The following is a 19723-nucleotide window of genomic DNA, read 5'->3' on the forward strand; positions in this document are numbered from 1 at the left end:
GCATGGAGCAAATACACAAACCACACAGACTAAAACATGTGAGATGTTGTTAAAGTTATTTCACAGTTCAGATAGCACCTTCCATCTGACACTGTTCTCCAACATGCCTCCCCAGATGGAAGACAAGAAGTTAAAATCCAGTCAAAAATTAAGTTATGTCGTGCTCGAAATAAACCAGAATATGAAGTTGAGAACAGGGGTTGAAAGTCAGATGTTTGTTTGTTTGTTTGTTTTGTAATTAAATTAAAGGGGTGGAATGAACTACTGTCTTCCTACATCTTGTCAAACCTGTCTTTTATGTGAGTCACTGTACAAGGAGTCTGCCCTTGAACTTCACAAGCTCCTAGGAGGTAAGCAGTAGATTGGGTGGTAGTCTGAAATTTTGACTATGTATTTGAATTATTCTTTGCAATGTGGAAAATTAACTTAAGAAAGGGCAGAGGGAATCCCTTATTTAAGACATCATGGAGGGGCACCTGGGTGGCTCAGTAGGTTAAGCCTCTGCCTTCAGCTCAGGTCATGATCTCAGGGTCCTGGGATTGAGCCCCGCATGGGGCTCTCTGTTCAGCGGGGAGCCTGCCTCCCCTTCTCTCTCTGCCTGCCTCTCTGCCCACTTGTGATCTCTCTCTCTGTCAAATAAATAAATAAAATCTTAAAAAATAATAAAAAAAGACATCATGGAATATATACATAAAATTTATCATGTAAAGATATTCTAGAGTCTGAAAATGTAAGCTTAGATCAGCCCTTAGACACGGACCCATGATTGTTGGCCTTGAACAATGTTACTAGGGAGTGCTCAGCTATCTACATTTATCTTCTTTTCAGTTACTGTTACCAGGTAATACACACACACACACACACACACAGAGAGAGAGAGAGAGAGACGCAGAGTTACATTGTAGGCAGAGGCTGGTCCATTTTCTCAAGTCAGATGTGGTCCTAACTGTGATGCTCTGAAGAACTCCTACTTAAGAAGGCGATAGGTTCACTGTTAATCTATGCTATGTGGCTGCTGTCTAAATGTTGGATTTCTTCAGCAGTCCCACACCAATGCATTTTATTCCATTTCTCTATCTCCTGGTCTAACTCCCTGATATTTCTAGGTTTTGATTCCCTTACCTACTTAGGTTCACATTATTTACTTTTGTTTCCTTGATATCCGCTGACCATGGATTCAACTCTGAATTGATAGCCTTCTGGTACCTACCAGTCACCTTCTTAATAATCTAACTCTTGGTCCCTGCCTACCATGGCCTATGCCATTACCTCTTAGACCTGAGCATTTCACTAAGGAATGTTTGGAGTTTACTGATTGACTTTTAAGGGTTCTTATTATTATGGAAATTATCTTGTAACATATATTTCAGTACTGTTGTTTTAGTACTAAATAGGTAACCCGTATCTATTTTCTATATATTTTTTGGCATCCTGTATTTATTTTTTTAAAGATTTTATTTATTTATTTGTTAGAGAGAGAGGAAGGGAGCACAAATGGGGGGGCAGCACGCAGAGGGAGAAGCAGGCTCCCCGCTAAGCAAGGAACCCAGTGTGGGACTCTCTCCCAGAACCCTGGGATCATGATCTGAGCTGAAGGCAGATGCTTAACCAACTGAGCCACCCAGCCCCACCTGCATCTACTCTGACATTATATTTTTGTTATTATAATCATCTGTATTATCTATCCATCTTCTTCATCAGACTGCAAACTCCTGTGGAGTGGTGGTCCTGTATGTCTTATATATTTAAATCCTAATCTTATATCCAACCCAATGCTGGTACACATTAGACATTCAGTAAGCGTTTGTTGAATGGATAAATGAATGACAAGACTGGTGTTCTCCCACCTTTGATAGGCTTTTTTTTTTCCCCGTAGCTTTTCTTAGTATTTGTTAGATAATCATCACTAGGATGAATCACAGCCACCTACCACAAATGTCACATAAAGCTAAATTTACACCCAAGACAAAAGTTGAATCAATAACTAAGCAATTATTAACTGAAATGTTAATGCCTTCCAATCTATTGCTATTAGCTACAATTTGTTTGGAGGGAATCCTGCCCCATAAAAATGACAGCACTTTTTAGCATTTGAAATGTATTTTATTTTATTTATTTATTTTTTAAGATTTTATTTATTTATTTGACAGATAGAGATCACAAGTATGCAAAGAGGCAGGCAGAGAGAGACGGAGAAGCAGGTTCCCTGCTGAGCAGAGAGCCGGTTGCGGGACTCGATCCCAGGACCTCAGGATCATGACCTGAGCCGAAGGCAGAGGCTTTAACCCACTGAGCCACCCAGGCGCCCCTTGAAATATATTTTAATAAATTATTTTGAAGCTTAACCTACAACCACAAGAATGTCCAAATCTTTTTTTTTTAATTTTTTTTATTAACATGTAATGTATTATTAGCCCCAGGGGTACAGGTCACAGCACTTACACTTCACAGCACTCACCGAGAATGTCCAAATCTTAACTATGTTGCTTAGTGATTTTGCTTTTACACATACACATACATGTGCGTGCTCACACACACACATACACACACATAGATAGACTTCTTTTCCAGAATCACAAAGACTTCCTGAACGTTACCAGTCAATAGCACCAATACGCATCCACTCTGACAAAGATATGCCTATTCTGACTTTCTGTCACCAAAAATTAATTTTGCTCTTCTTGAACATATTTAATAGGACCAAACAATAAATATTCTTGTATCTGGGTGTTATAATTCAATATTACATTTATGAGATTCGTCGTGCATGTAGTGTGCACTAGTGACCGGTCCATTCTATTGCCGTGTAGTATTCCAACAGTATGAATATACAACCATTTATTTTTCATTCCAGTAGTGGTGGATCCTTTCCCCTTTATGGCTATTATGAATGCAATGAGCCATGAGCATCACTGTTCATGTTCTTTGATAGACATAAGCACTCACTCTCGAGGATACATTCTTGGGTCTAGAATCCAGAAGTCATAGGAAGGCATGTGTTTACCTGTACTGTATAGTACCAGCTTTTCAGAGTGTTTGTTCCAAATAGCAACATATGAGAGTTCCAGGAATTTTACATCCTCACCGACACCTAATAATAATAATAATAATAATAATAATAATTAATAATAATAATAATAATAATTATTATTATTTATTATTATTTTGTGAATGGAACTAGAGGGTATTATACGTCAATCAGAGAAGGACAATGATCTTATACTCTCTTGGATATGAGGAATTTGAGACAGGGTCAGGGTTCGTGCGGGGAAGGGAGGGAAAAATAAAACAAGATGGGACCGGGAAGGGAGACAAACCATAAGAGACTCTTAATCTCAGGAATCAAACTGAGGGCTGCTGGGGGTGGGGGTCAGGGGAGGGATAGGGTGGCTGGGTTATGGACATTGGGGAGGATATGTGCTATGGTGAGTGCTGTGAATTGTGTAAGATTCTTAGATGTGTACCCCTGAAACAAATAATACATTATATGTTAATAAAAAAGAAATTCATAAAAAAATAAAAAATAAAAAAATAACCTTTTTTTAGTCATGCTGGTGAAAGTTTAGATGTATCCCATAGTCATTTAATTTACATTTTCCTGAAGAATAATGATGCTGAGTATTTTTAAAGTATTTATAGAACATTTGAATATCCTATTTTCTAAAGTGTTTGTCTCAGGCTTTAGTCATTTAAAAAATATTAGGTGGTCAGTCTTTCTTATTGATTTGTAGAAGTTTTTATATGATCCTTTTCCTCATATGATTTATAGAGACAGTAGTGATAATTTATATGTCATGTCCCAATCTGTGGTTTGCTTTTTCTATATTCTATTTTCTGATGAATAGAAATTCTTGATCTTTATGTAACACAATTCATCAACTACTTCAAAACTTTTCTTTATAGTAATGCTTTTTATTTTTAGTTTAAGAAATCTTTTCTTATACCATATCCATGGATGTATTATCTTATTTTTTCTGTAAACTGTGTTGTTTTATTTACCAATTTATGTCTATAGTCCATCTGTAATTAATTTCTATATATGGCATGAAGTATAAGGACGAGCATTCATATAGTTTCATGTCTACCAATTAACCCAATACCATTAATTAAAAAGACCATCCTTTTCCCACTACACTACTGTAACATAATTACTATAAATCAGGTAACTGTGTGTGTCTGTTTCAGAGTTTTCTTTCTTTTTTTTTTTAAGATTTTATTTATTTATTTGACAGAGAGAGCTCACAAGTAGGCAGAGAGGCAGGCAGAGAGAGTGAGAGGGAAGCAGGCTTCCTGCTCAGCAGAGAGCCCGATGTGGGACTTGATCCCAGGACCCTGAGATCATGACCTGAGCCGAAGGCAGCAGCTTAAACCACTGAGCCACCCAGGCGCCCCTGTTTCAGAGTTTTCTACTCTGTTTAATCAGTTTGTTGAATTCTGTGCTAATAGAACACTTATTAATTACTGTAACTTTATAATAAATCTTGATGTCTGGTGTGAAGTCCCCTAGTTCATTCTTCCAGATCATTTCAGAACTTGTTGATTTTGAAAAGGCTGGGCTTTTTAATGGGATTACATTGCATCATGGATCAATTAGGGAAAAAATTAACATTTTAAAAACATTGAGTCCTCCAATCTGTGAATACATTTTTCTTTCTTTATGTAGACATACTTCAAATTCTCTCAGCAATATTAATTTGTTTTCAGTGTAGAAGTCCTGCACACCTTTCAATAAATTTATTCTCAGATATAGAAGGTGTTTTGTGACACTTTGAATATTACATTTATCTTAATTTTTAATTAATATTTGTTAGCCTAGGAAATGGAATTCTTATATTAACTTTGTACCTAGTGTTAATTTTACTTAATAATTCTAATGATTTTGGAATCTTTTAGAATTTCTATATGCCTAATGATTTCATGTACAAATTAAAATCTATTTCTTTCTTTCAAATATTTATTTTCTTTAAAGATTTTATTTATTTGACGGAGATAGAGACAGCCAGAGAGGGAGCACAAGCAGGGAGAAAGGGAGAGCGAGAAGCAGGCTCTCTTCTGCAGGAAGCCTGACACAGGGCTTGATCCCAGGACCCTAAGATCATGACCTGAACCAAATGCAGGCACTTAACAACTGAGCCACCCAGACACCCCTCCTTCAAATATTTCTATTATATACTTATTCATTTATGCATTGCTTTGGATAAGAAGACAAATACGATGCTGAATGGAGATGGTGACTGTGGGCTACTTTATCTGGTGGCATTAGGCTCAGAAAATCAGGGGGAAGATTTCCATATTTCACTATGAAGTATGTTTCGTGCGGATTATTTTGCAAACGACATTATCACAATTTTTTTTATTCTTAGTTCACTGTCTTTTTAAAAGTCATGAATAGGTTTTGAGTTTTACTACATGCTTTTTCTGCATCTTTTGAAATAGTCCCATATTTTCCTTCCTTGTTCTATTGTTACAAATTGATTACCAAATCTTAAAGTAATCTTGCATTCCTGGAACAAACCACTTGAAAATAATCTATTATTCCATTATATTAGTGAATCTGATTTGCTTATATTTTTGTCTAGGGATTTTGCAATTATATTCAAAACTTATGTTTAATTTTCCTTTTGTGTAATGTCTTTGCTAGATTTTGGAATCAAGGTTATGTTAGCTACATAAAACAAAGTAAGTGTTCACACCTTATGTTCTGGCAGAATTTGTGTAAAACTGGTATTTAATCTTCCTAATGTGTTTGGAGGAAATAACCATTAAGTTAGTCAGGACTTAGGGCACCTGCATGGCTCAGTCCGTTAAGCACCTGTCTTTGGCTCAGGTCATGATTCCCAGGGTCCTGGGATTGAGTCCCGCGTTGGGGTCCCCGCTGAGCAATGTTTTATTAGCTTGTCCCTCTGCCTACTGCTCTCTCTCTCTCTGACAAATAAATAAATAAAATCTTTAAAAAAAAAAGTGGTCAGGACTTAGAGTTTACTGTATGGGAAATTTTTATTTACATGCATAATTTGCTCTATATATGTACATATACATATTTTAGAAACCAGAAGAACAACCCAAACAGTTATAAATTTTAAATCTGAAAAAATGTTGTAATTTAACATAATGTAAAATCAAAACTGTATATTTCTTTTTGCATTCGTTTTGGTACATTGTGTTTTTTCGAAAGACTTATACATTGAATCTGAACTTTCAAATCTGTTCCATAAATTTTTTCTATTATCCTCTTATACTACTCTTATTATTTTGCTACTAGACTTATATCAATGTTCTCTTTTTAATTCTTGATATTTGTAATATTTGTTTTCTCTCATTTTTGTTGACCAGTCTTTCTAGAAGTTTGTCAATTTTATTAATTGTTAAAAACAACTTTTGGCTATACCCATTTTGCATATATTTCTTTCCTTTTTTTCACTTTGGACTTACTTTGTTTTTTTTTTTTTTTTGAATTCTCATGATGTAAAAGCTAATATTATTTTTCCAAACTTTTTCACACACACACACACTCAAAACTTTATATCTCCCTTTTAACCACTGCTTTAGCAGCATGGCAAGTTTTGACACACCTCATTCATTATCATTCGCCTTAAAATATGTCCCAATTTCCATTATAATTTATTTTTTGATTAATGAGTTATTGAAAATATTATCTTTAATTTTCAAACATTTGTGTTTCCCTGATGACTGTTTTGTCTTAAATGGCTGTTTCTTCCCCTACGCTCAGAAAAAATACTGTTTATGATTTCAAGTATTTGAAATTAGTCAAAACTTCCTTAATTGTCTACTCCATAATCAATAATGATAAATGATCTAAGCACACTTGAAGGAATGTGTCCTGTATATGTTCCTTAGATCAAGTTTCCAAATCATGTTTTCAAATATTCTATGATCTTAATTTTCTGCTTAATTTTTACTTATTAAGAGATTTAACGAATTTTTAAAATATAATTTGTTTTATATGCTTTGTTTTTATATACTCTGTTTTATATACTTTGTTTTATATACTTTGGAGATGTTTTATTAGGATCTAATAAATTTAGAAATGTCATATCTTCCTTTAAAATTCATCCTTTTATCATTTTGAAATGCTCCAAAATGCAAATCAATAATTTGATTATTTTTCTTGCCTTAAAATTGACTTTGTATGCTAGTGATACAGGTATGCCTGTTTTTTTTTTCTTTTTTACCAAAGTGTTGCCTTGTATTCATTTTCCATCCATTCATTTTCAATCTTCCCAATAGTTAAAGTCTTTTAAAACAACATAGTTTTCCTTCCCATCATTCTTTGACTTTTTTAAAGTAATCTATAAGTAAACATCCTAAGATTTCTCCTATTTTTTCTTAAATATGTAGTTTTAAACTTTAAATTTATTTCTGTGATATATTCAAGTTAACTTTTGCATAGGGCGTGAGACTTAGATTAAGGTTCTTTTATTTTATGAACGTTGAGTTGCTCCAACACCATCATCTGAAAGCCTATCCTTCCTCCTTTGAATTGTTCTTACACCTTTGTTGGTGAAATGTCTGTTGCTTATATTCTGCTTTATTTGATTTTCTTCTTCTATTGTTGAGATTTGAGAGGTTTTTAAAAATATATTTTAGATACTCATCCTTTTTCAGATGTATGGTTTGCATACATTATCTCCCAGTATAGAGCTTGCATTTTTATCCTTTTCATAGAATCTTTCACAGAATAAGAGTTTTTAATTTTGTGGCTGCCCAGTTTACCAATTTTTCCTTTTATGGGTTATGCTTTTGGTGTCATGTCTAAGAATTCTTTCTTATCCCTAAAGTCCCAAGGTTTCTTTTTTTTCCACTGTTATCATTTTACACTTTATGTTTAAGCCTACGATATATTTTGAGTTATTTTTTGCATAAGGTGTGAGTGTTAAATTGAAAAAGTATCTTCCCCCATAAGATTTTGCATCTTTGACAAAAATGAATTGGTCATATTGGGTTTTCATTTCTGTGCTCTGTTCTGTTCCATTGATTTGTGTGCTTACCCTCCATACAGTCTTGGTACTATAGATGTATAATACATCTTGAAACTGGGTAGGTGAATTCTTCCTCCTTTGTATTCTTTTTCAACACTTCATTCATTTTAAAGCAGTTTTCAGTTTACAACAAAATTGAGAGGGAGTTACAGAAATTTCTCATAAGCCACACATATACATAGCCTCTCTCATTATCAACACCACTCACCAGACTGGTACTTTTTTTTTTTTACCAAACAAGAACTTAGGGTGACATTTTGTAACCCTGTAAATCCATAGTTCACCTTAGGGTTCACTTTTGTACTGTGCATTCTATGAACAATATATAATGGCACATACACATCCATTATTATAATAACAGAGTATTTTTATTGCCCTAAAAGTTCTCTGTGCTCTACCTTTTCATTTCTCCATGATGCCCCAATCCTTGACAACCACAGAACTTTTTACCATCCCATAGTTTTGCCTTTCCCAGAATGTTATAGAGTTGGAATCATGCAATATGTCATCTTTCCCTACTGGCTTTGCTCACAGAGTAATATGCATTTAGGTTTCCTCCATGTGTTTTCATAGCTTAATAGAGTTGATAATATTACAGTGTCTGAGTATAGCAGTTTATGTTTTCATTCACCTACTGACGGACATTCTTGGTTGCATCCAAATTTTGGCAATTGTGAACACAGCTGTTATAAACATTCTTATGGTGGTTTCTGTATGGGCATAAATTTAAACTCTTTTGAGTAAGTACAAACAAGCATAATTGTTGGATCATATTTTAAGAGTATGTTTGGTTTTATATGAAACTGCTCGACTGTATCCCAAGTGGCCATACCATGTTGTATTTCCACCAGCAGTGTATGAACATTCCTGTTACTCCCTACCTTTGTCAGCATTTGGTGGTGTCGATGTTCTGTATTTTGGTTATTCGAAGGTGTGTATCAATACCTCATGGTTGCTTTAATTTGCAGTTTTGTGATAACATATGATGTGGAGCTTCATAAACTTATTTGCTATCTATATACCCTCTTAACTGAGGTCTTTGTTATGATTTTGGCTCACTTTGAATTGTGTTGTTTTCCTGTTGTTAAGAGTTTTTAAAGAGTTTTGAGAACATTTTGTATATTTTGTACAGCAATCCTGCATCAGAAGTCTTTGCTTCCAGTCTGTGACTTGTCTTTTAATTCCCTTGATTTTGTCTTTCATAAAGGAGAACATTTAAATTTTAATGAATTTCAGCTTATCGGGTATTTCATGGATTGTGTTTCCAGTGTTGTAGCTAAAAAGACATTACCATACCCAAAGATATGTAGGTTTTCCCCTATGTTATTTCTAGCAATTTTAAAGTTTTGTGTTTTACATTTATTTACATTTACATTTATGATTTGTTTTAAATTAATTTTTGTGAAGGGTATAAACTCTGTCTAGATTTATTTGTTTGTTTGTTTATTTTTTGCATGTAGATGCTCACTTGATTTATCACCATTTGTTGAAGGGACTATTTTCTCCATTGTATTGTCTCTGGTCCTTTGTCAAAGATCAGTTGACTATATTTATGGTGGTCTATTTCTGGGATCTCTAGTTTGTTTCATTGCTCTATCTGTTTATTCTTTTGCCAATATCACACTGTCTCTTTTTAAAGATTTTATTTTTTTATTTGCGAGAGAGCGAGTGCACAAATGAGCAGGGGGAGGGAGGGTTAGGAGGAAAGGGAAGGGAAAAAGAGAAACAGACTCCCTGCTCAGCAGGGAGCCTGAGATGGGCTTAATCCCAGGACCCTGAGATCATGACCCAAGCTGAAGGAAGACACTTAACTGACTGAGCCACCCATGTACCCCCATACTGTCTTGATTAATGTAATACTATAGTAAGTCTTGAAGGTGGTAGCATCAGTCTCCCAACCTTGTACTTTTCCTTCAATTTTCTGTGGGCTATTCTGGGTGTTGGGCCTCTCTATATACACTTTAGAATCAGTTTGTTGATATTCACAAAATAATGTGCTGGAGGTTTGATTGAGATTGCATCGAATCTACATATCAAATTGGGAAGAAGTGACATCTTTACAATAATAAATCTTTCTGTCCACGAACATGGAATATCTCTCCATTTATTTAGTTGATTATTTCATTCTTGAGAGTTTTCTGGTTTTCCTCATATAGATCTTACACATATTTCATTGGAATTATACCTGAGTATTTCATTTTGACAGGATATAAATGTAAATGGTATTGTTTTATAGTTCAAATTCCACTTGCTTATTGTTAATATATAGGAAAATAATTGCCTTCTGTTTATTAACCTTGCATCTGCAACTTGTGACGGTTGCTTATTCCAGGCTGGTTTGTTAGTTTCAATTCTTTCAGATTTTCTACATAGATAATCATGACATCTCTGAACGAGGCAATTTTATATCCTCTTTCTCAATATGCATAACTTTTGTTTCCTTTTCTTGCCTTATTGCATTAGCACAGACTTCTACTGTGATGTTGAAAAGGAGTAGTGAGAGTAGATGTCCTTGCCTTGTACCTAATCTTAGTGGAAAAGCATTGAATTTTTTCATTAGGTATGATGGTAGTTGGAGATTTTTTTGTAGATAGACTTCATAAAGTTGAGAAAATTCCTCTCTATTCCCAGCTTACCTAGAATATTAGTCATGGATGAGGGCTGGATTTTGTCAAGTGCTCCTAATATGTCTATTAATAGGATCATGTGATTTTCTTTTTTACTCTGTTGATATGATGGATTACATTAATAGATTTTCAAATGGTGAGTGAGCTTTGAATAACTGGTATAAATCCCAACTGACTGTGGTGTGTGATTCTTTTTATACTTTTTGGGATTAATTTAGTAATATTTTATTGATAATTTCTACATTTATATTTTTCTTCTGTCTTCTCCATTCGTTTTCTAAGCCCGTCTAGTGAGTTTTACATTTTAGTTATCGTAGTTTTTAGTTCTAAAATTTTCATTTGGTTCTTCTTTGTCTTCTATTGGCTATGTCTTTCTATTTATTTCTTGAGATTTTCTATGTTTACGTTTGTTTCAAGTGTGCTCATAATTGTTCCTTGAGGTATTTTTTTGAGGGATACTTTAAAACTGTTCTCAGATAATTCTAATATTTCTGTCATTTTGGTCTTTGTTTCTATTGCTTGTCTTTTTTTTTTTTCATTTAGATTGTGATCTTCCTGCTTCTATATATGATGAGAGATTTTCGTTGAAAACTGGACACTTATGGTATTCTGTTATTTAAACCTCTGGTTTAGTTGCTTCTTCCCAACAGAGAAAATGGACTGCTGTTTCATTACTGCCAGGTGGGGGAAGAATTCCACATTGCTGTCTCAGTATCTTTGACAATCACAAGGGTTTCTTCTTGTTACTACCATGTGGGGTTAGAGTTCTGGCTCTCCACTAGGTTAGCACAAATACCTCACTATCTGGGAGACTGAAAGTTCTTAGTACTACTGTCTGCATAGCCTCAACAACATCCAAGTGAGGGTTGCCTTGTTACCACTGGACAGTTGTGAAAGGCATGTGTCTTTGCTAGGCCTTCTATGCACTACCTCAGAAGGAAGAGACAGGGACTCCCCATTACTTTGAGTACCTGTGGAAGTCTAAGCTCCCTATATGGTCTTCATAATGGAGAAAGAGTGCCTTGTTATTGCCTGGCAGGGATGAAAATCTTTGCTTTCTCCTCTCTCTTCTCTGATACCGCCCTGATAGGTGGTGGTGGGGGGGGGGGTGGGGGGGTGTCAGCATACCTTGTCACAGCCTGGCAAGAATGGAAAGCTAAAATCCTCATGTGGCCTTCGTTGACATGGTTGAAAGTAAAACCACAGGTAGGGTTGTGTGTGTGTGTGTGTGTGTGTGTGTGTGTGTTTGGTTGTGTTTGTTTTAAGTAGTATAGTTATTGACTAAAAGTTTGTGTCTTGGTAGTCCATACCTTTCTTTGTCCTTTGGCTAGAGAGAACAGTCTGTTAGGATTTTTTGGTCTGTGACAATTGGTATTTTTAGGTTGTCAGTTTTTCCAACTTGAAATCTATGATATATAAGGCAAAAAGAAAACAGGGAACTTGCCACCATATTGTTCTCTGGACCTTTAGGTACCCAGCTAATCTGCCTCCTTGTTTCCACTTTACAAAATCATTTTGTTTGTCATATCTAATGCCCAATGTTCTTAAACATATCACTGAGAAGAATAGAGGAAAGTATTTCTATCCCATCTTCCCAGTAACTTTCTCTTAATTTATAGAGAACTTAGTAAATTTACATCTTATATTTTTTGCTGTTGTCACCTAGTCCTGAAAGAAATCCTTTAAACATTAACTTAAATCTAGAATTATAAACAAGAGTCTTTAATTCTTAGTCATGCATCTGCAGGTTGGGTGAGGTTGGGTGAGCTTTGGTGGTTTGGCTGGGTCTGCGTAAAGGCGATATCTGTTTGCACAAGGGCTTTATGCATTTGCCATCCCCTTTGGCTCAGCAGTTTGTCTGTCCTTCTATAATTTAATGGAAGAATGAGAGAAGAAGCCCTAATGTGGCTATATTTCCAAAGTCTCTTCTGTGTATTGTATGCTATCATTTAACTAGCCTCAGCAAGTCTCATGAATGAGTCCAAAGTCAAAAATTAAAGATGCCTTATGCTGTCCTCGTGCTATTAATGAGATTAATATTCATTTGCTCTTGATGCTACATTTCATTTCTTTTTTTTTTGCCAGTTTTGGAGAGTTTTATTGGCCAGTACATCTTCAAATATTGCCTACAAATCTTCCTCTCTTTATGGAATGTAATTAGAAGTGTGTTGGGGCACCTGGGTGGCTCAGTCAGTTAAGTGTCTGCTTTCAGCTGGTTCATGATCTCAGGGTCCTGGGATCAAGTGTCAAATCTCACATTGGACTCCTTGCTTGGCGGGGAGCCTGCCTCCCTCTGCCTATTGTTCTCCCTGCTGTGCTCTCTCTCTCTCTGACAAATGAATAAATAAAATCTCTCTAAAGAAAAAAAAAGTGTGTTAAAATAGCCTCATCTTTTTTTCATCTAAAGCATCAATCTAATCATATTATTCCGACATCCTTCCCAATCAAACATACTCTGTTCTTCTGTTACACACCTTTATTGGATTCTTAGATTCAAAATTAAACTTTTTTTTTTTCCATTGTGGACTTTTTTAATAGCTTACAGGATTCTTTAGGCATTATGCCTCTTTTATCTATTTTTTAAACCTATTAATTACTATTATTTTGATATGCCTGTTTATGTGGCTCATCTGTGTGTCTCTTCTATTCTCTTTCTGTCTCTCTCTCTTTCAGTATTTTAGTCCTATTTTCTTGCATGCTTCGTACTTTTATTTGGATCCCAGACATAGTATAATTATTTAGATACTCTAGATGAATTATCTTTATCATATTATACAAACATTTCTTCTGGGTGATGGATAGAATACACAAACTTTATCTGGATGAGGTTTGTTTTTAGGGTTTGCTAGAACTGCTCTATGTCAGTTTTGCCCTTGTTGCTATGAGGTTCTGGGTTCTCAAACAAACAAAATCTAGGGAAAGGACAACTGCACCTTGATGGGTCTTGAACTTCAATTTTGTTTCCCCAGAACTGAATGGTGGCTGAAATCACTGTGCAGCTCAGTTCTTTAATCTCCAAACAGCTGCTACCTTCTGTTGCTTTCCTTCAAGTTTCATCCTATAACGTGCAATCATGAATTTCCAAGGGGAGATTACATGCATATTATTTTAGTCACTTTAAGTGTTTCTTGTATCTGTAGTATCTTTCCTTTAAGTTCTAGATGCTTTGCCCATCCTAAATTTAAACTTTGGTCTCCTTGACCCAATGTGACTGCTACTTTGTTAAGGAGAATATTCCCCCAAGCGTGAATTAATAAATGGACTCAGGAGTAAAACCGTGGGAAAATGGAGCTCAACTCATTGTATGAATTGTGGCCCCTTGAGTCCTCTGTGCATAGTTTATTTCCAAGGCCTTTAAAACAGTCATTTCATGTTATCACCTAATTTTACAGTTGTTTTCAACAGGGGGATTATTCTAATTCAAGTTCCTACACCTTGGCTATAATCAGAATTCTAAAATATCGTAGTGCTCTTTTGTTTTTGTGTGTCCACTGGACCCTTTAAAATACATCACTGGATTTTAGTCATTGCCAACAAGAGTATGACATCTTTATGCTGGGAATTTATTTTGATTGACAGGATTATAAAAACTCTTGTTCATCGCTGTCACCTACAAGCCCTTGGTTTTGAAAGAGCTAATTGGAAGAAAGAGAATCATGAGAAAAAGGAGAAGATTGTAAATAAAATGAACTCTGAACTGTATTTGTAGCTTGTCATCATTAAAGATGGTATATTTTGTACTGCTAAAAGTACAAAGCCTTTTTTCTTTAGTTGGCAAATAATTCTAAAATTACTTAGATGGAGACTTTAATTTTTTTTTAAAAGGCATTGTTTTTCTTTACTTTTAAAACTGGAAGAAGCAAACAGAAATGCCTAATACTTTAAGACAGTGTAGCAGTGTATACTCACTGGAGCAGGAACAACTGGGAAAATGTAAATTCTCATGCCCCACTCTGGACTTCCTAGATTAGAAACACCGGGGGTGGAGCTCAGCCATCTGTGTTTAACAAGCCCTCCAGGTGATTCTGATTCATGCAAAAAACCACAAAACCCACAGCTCATGCTGGTGGGCCACAGGCCACACTTTGACTGCCCAAGAATACAATGCCAGGCACATATAGGTAATTAACAGATACTTTTTTGCATAGTTGAATAAATAGACGGACTGATGAACAAAATCAATCATACGGCTTCATAGAATCACTTGTAATTTGGAAACAAAGTTCTTAACTCTATGACACTAGGGTCCGAGATGATGGGAGGAAGAATTACATTTGTTAAATTTTATATGAAAAGTTCACATGTATGAATTTTCTACATCTCCCAAATGTTAACTCCAAGACAGTACAAGAGCAGGAATACATTGGCATCCTGTTGTCCTACAGTAATGATTCTCAAAGTGTGGTCTCTGGACCTCAGTAGCATAGGCATTACTTGAGAAGTTGTTAGAAATGTAGAGACTCACTGAATCAGAAACAGAAAGTTTACAGACTTTCAGAGGATCTTGATGCATGAGAAACTTAAAGAACCGCTACTCTAGGATATAGATTTCAATAAGTTGGCAATGAATCACATGGAATTAATTACAGGTGATATTTCAACTAAGCACTAAGGTATAAGAGATGGAAAATTCCAAAATAACTTTCCAAATTAATACATGCAAATGTTCAAAGAAAAGACTGAGAATATAGGAAACTTAATATATGACTTCTGTGATATATGACTTCTGTGATCAAAGATTATAGTCTAACTCCTTTTAATGAAAGCTCAGTGATGCTAGAGGGGCTATTTTGTCATTATTTTTTTTTTAAGATTTTATTTATTTATTTGAGAGAGCAAAAGTGAGAGAGAGAACAGAGGGAGATGGAGAAGCAGACTCACCACTGAGCAGAGAGCCTGAGATCATGACTTGAGCCGAAGGCAGAGGCTTAACTGACTGAGCCACCCAGGTGCCCCAGCTTTGTGATTATTTTGCAATAAACTTGTACTCCTCCAAGAATTGGTCAGTACCAAGGATATATAGATCATTCTTTTGGGCCAGTGGCAGGTCATGTGGGAGAATACTGTCCAACCTAGAGTCACCTTGGGGAGTTCAGGGATGAATTTCAGGTCTCAGCAGCAAAAAGCTAAGGGATGGCCCTGGATACTAGGACTTGTTGAAGTTAGGGCAACCCATCAACCACAGTAAGATGCTCAGAGTATGAGATTTATGGACAGAGGGGCCCAAAACAGAAACTCAAAAGAGTCTCTGACAGTATCCAAAGAGAAAGATTGGTTCTAAACAGTTGCTCAGGGAGCAGAAAACTAGCTCATGAAACTACCGTTTAAGCAAAAGAGCACACTTCTTTTCCAATCCATTCTCACTCTGCTCTAACTGCATAGAAGTCAGAAACAATCTAGCAGGGTAGGATGAGGGCAGTGAAAGCACAGGCAAGGAAATACAAAAGAAGTCAACCATGCTTCTCTTCCACAGCAGACCTCCAGGAGACGCAGGCTTCTGCAGGCTGGGAAGGTGAGAGCTTTTTAATGCTAAATCAGATCTAAAGTTTGCATTAATATCTTGAATTGGACATTCTACTTCCTGAGTTAGGACCAGTTTGTTACTTAAAGTGACTCCAGGATATTTAACCAAAAAAAAAGTGAGCAAAAATATCATTGACTTGAAGTTTTCATCCAGGGGCAGAGAAACATTATCACAACTGAATACATTTTGGAAAGATGGTGAGAGACAAAAATAAAGTTTTGTTTTGATTATGTCAGGAGTCGTGCTTGCTCAACACACTGGTTACACACAGACTGAGCCTTCAACAATTTGGTTCAAATCCAAAAATTCTAAAACATCAGAGCCGAGCCAGCTCTCTGCACGTGAAGCCTAGTCTATAGCAAGTCCACATGTGGGCAAGTGCCCAGATGCCCACAGAAATGTTGACTGTGAATTTTATGTTTAAAATAGTTAATGAAGATATGGAGTGATTTTGTAGGGCCAGAGTGGTATAATAAATATAGATTTCCTGCTTCTGTGTTCTGTACTTTGTTGAAATATTAGATATGCCAATCCCTAGCATGTGGTACAGAGTAAAGCACTAATTCTGTAGGTCTCAGTTTCTTCATCTGTGTTATAGAAAATGGGGCTAGATAATTTTAAATGTTGGCAGTTATGATTCTGTGACATCATAAAAACAAATTAAGGTGTGAAATATACATTTAGTTCAAGCTTTTGCTATTAGCTTGAAATGAGATTCTTAGCAAGTCTCTTAATTTCTGCATGTTACAATTCCCCTGTAAATGTTACAATTCCCCTGTAAAATGCCCACCTTGCATTCCTGCATGTGGCTATGGAACTCAAAAAGATGTTGTCAGTTAGAGTAATGGCCTCCAACCATGTCCCTGTCCTAATCGCTGGAGGCGGTGACTATATCAATTTACACGGGAAATGGGATTTTGTGTATGTGATTAAGGAAAAGATCTACAAACAAGTACAATATTCAGGTCTGCCTCACCTAGTCACACAGGTCTTTAAAATCAGATAAGCATTCCTAGCTGCAGTTAGAGGGAACAAGACCATAGAAGGATGGTCAAAGAGATGCAAAGTTGCTGGTTTTAAAGATAGAGAAAGGGAGCCTCAAGCCAGAGAATGTGGGAGGTCTCTAGAGCTAAAGATGGCAAGCAAAGTGTTTTTTTCCCCATAGCCTTCAGACAAGAACACAAGCCTGCCAACATTCTGATTTTAGTCTAGTAGGACCCATTTAGGCTTTTCACCTCCAGAGAATAAATTTGTGTCTGTAAGCCACTACATTTATGGTAATTTGTTATGGCAGCCACAGAAAACTAATACAAGTGTGAACATTTTTAAAAGTTCAAAACCCAATGCAAATGCAGGTTCTGGTTGTGATAAAGATAGATATTTTAAAAGGATGTGAAATGAACATTGATTAAAAAAAAAAAAAAGCATACCAAAATGCTACCAAGAGTGGAGAAGAAATTCTAAAGGTTATCCAGAGAACCTGCTTCTTCCTCCACAGCTCATTCTTCTTCTTATCCAGATGGCATCTTCTTTTCTTAAAAATCTCATGCACAGAAATTCAGCAAATACTCTTAGTCACCAATTGCAGAATCTCACCATTTTTATTACTGCAAAAAATCTTTTCATTTTAATTAGGACAGATTTTTTTGAAGTACGTAATTATTTTATTCTTAGTTGTGCTACCATGAGGAGAAACAGTCTTCTCTAACACATTAATATGGGAAACTATTCCCACATTAAGTTTTGAACAAATGCCAAAGCATCTTTTTACTCTCATTTTTAGCTAACACCTGCAATTTGTTTTGACTTGGGGATTATTCCAATCATTCGGTATGTGGTGATTATCATGGGAGTGTCTCTTCCTTTAAAAGCCACCGTTTCATACTTTGGGGTTCATGTGCCTGGTCCTGTGCAAACTGCAGTTCTCTCCTGCCTGCTGGCTTCCTGTGAGGCTCCACCAGCAGGGGGAGCGAGATGGAGACTGTAAAGAGGAAAACGACAGATGAACTTGTTGCTAGAATCACCACAGGATCTGTGTTCATCCTGACTCTGGTAGCTGGTTTCCTATCAGTGGTTAGTTCCAATTTGCCCCCTAGTGCTCCCTCAGAAATATCAGCACATCTTCCTTGGAGGTTTGAGTTCCATCTCGATAGGAGTGCTTCTCTGAGATTCTGAAGCATGGGTTGCAGTCTGCTGGTGTCTTCTCGAGTGTCTGCTCAGTGGGACGTCTTCCTTTTCATCCTCTTCTTGTTGTTCTCCCTGGTCCTGGGGGTGGTAACTGTACATCAGTGATCTCTTTTACCTTTTAGTTATCTAATATCTGGTTAAACATGAGACATTAAATTGTTACAGTTTTGCAGGATGATCTCTGACCCATTGGGATTGGTTTCTCTATGTTTTTGGGTTTGAACACAGTTCTGTACTCCCCGAGATAGGAATGGAGTGTTGGTAATCTGTGGCATTTAGTAGTATGAGAAGCAATGAAATTATCACCTATGGTTTTGATAATGTGTCTTCTGATGTAAGGCATTTGTTTGGGAGATGCGATGCTTGCTGCGTTTGACTCTGATGGCAGCAATGATGATCACATGAACTTTGGTGTGGGGTAACTACTTCTGAGTGTCTTGGAGTGCTTAAAGAAAGAAATGACAAGCTGAGGTTGGTACCAGACAGAGAAGCAGTTCTGTACTCAGGGTTAGCTGCTCACCACTTGAAAATCAATACTTGAGAGACGTGATGGTGGGAAAAGAAAGGTTGTCTTATTGAGGAAACTGGCAACCTGAGAAGATGATGGACTAACGTCCCAAAGACCATCTTCCCCATCTAGGTGAAGCCAGAGGGTTTTAAAGGGGAAGGCATGGGAAAAGGGAGGGGGATGCTCTGTGCAGGAGAAGCAGGTGTTCATGAAGTTAGTCATATGTGGACATGACCCTGAACAGACTTGCTGGCATCAGTGGCAGATGTTTTCAAATGTAGTCAAGCCTTATTTTATGGGAAAGTTTGATTCTTCACTCCTCAAAGCCAGTGGTCTGGAAATGCTAAGGAAAGTAGATTAGTCCTCCTATAGAACAAAGGACTTAGGTCAGTGAGCAAAGATTACATAAGCTCGAAGAAGTTAAGCCTTCAGACAGGTTGAGTGCTTGTTACAAGGTCACAACTGAAACAACCAACAACTTCTCTGGTGGCCCCAAAGAGAATGTCTTATTCTTACAGCCACAGCATTAAGCTCAATAAATCCAGACACAAACATTAATTAGGTAAGCCACAGAATTACAGTTTACCTTGGATTCAGAGTTTTGCCAAGTACCTCATGTGAAAGTTAGGACATTTATTAGAAAATACTGGGTCTTAACATTTAGAATGGGAATATATGGATAAACTCAGATGAATCTGAGAATCTTGATTCTCAAGTTATTTTGAGTCTCTTTTGCCAATTGATACAACCTACCTTCTTATGTCTGAGGAGTCTAGTTATCTTTCTCTTGAATACCCTGTAATTTCATCTGGGGTGTTGCCTTACAGGGGACTATCTATTATCTCCAAGTCCCACTATATGCCCACCTACTATTACC

This window comes from Meles meles, chromosome 13, assembly GCF_922984935.1.
Source record: "Meles meles chromosome 13, mMelMel3.1 paternal haplotype, whole genome shotgun sequence".
NCBI classification, from domain to species: Eukaryota; Metazoa; Chordata; class Mammalia; order Carnivora; family Mustelidae; genus Meles; species Meles meles.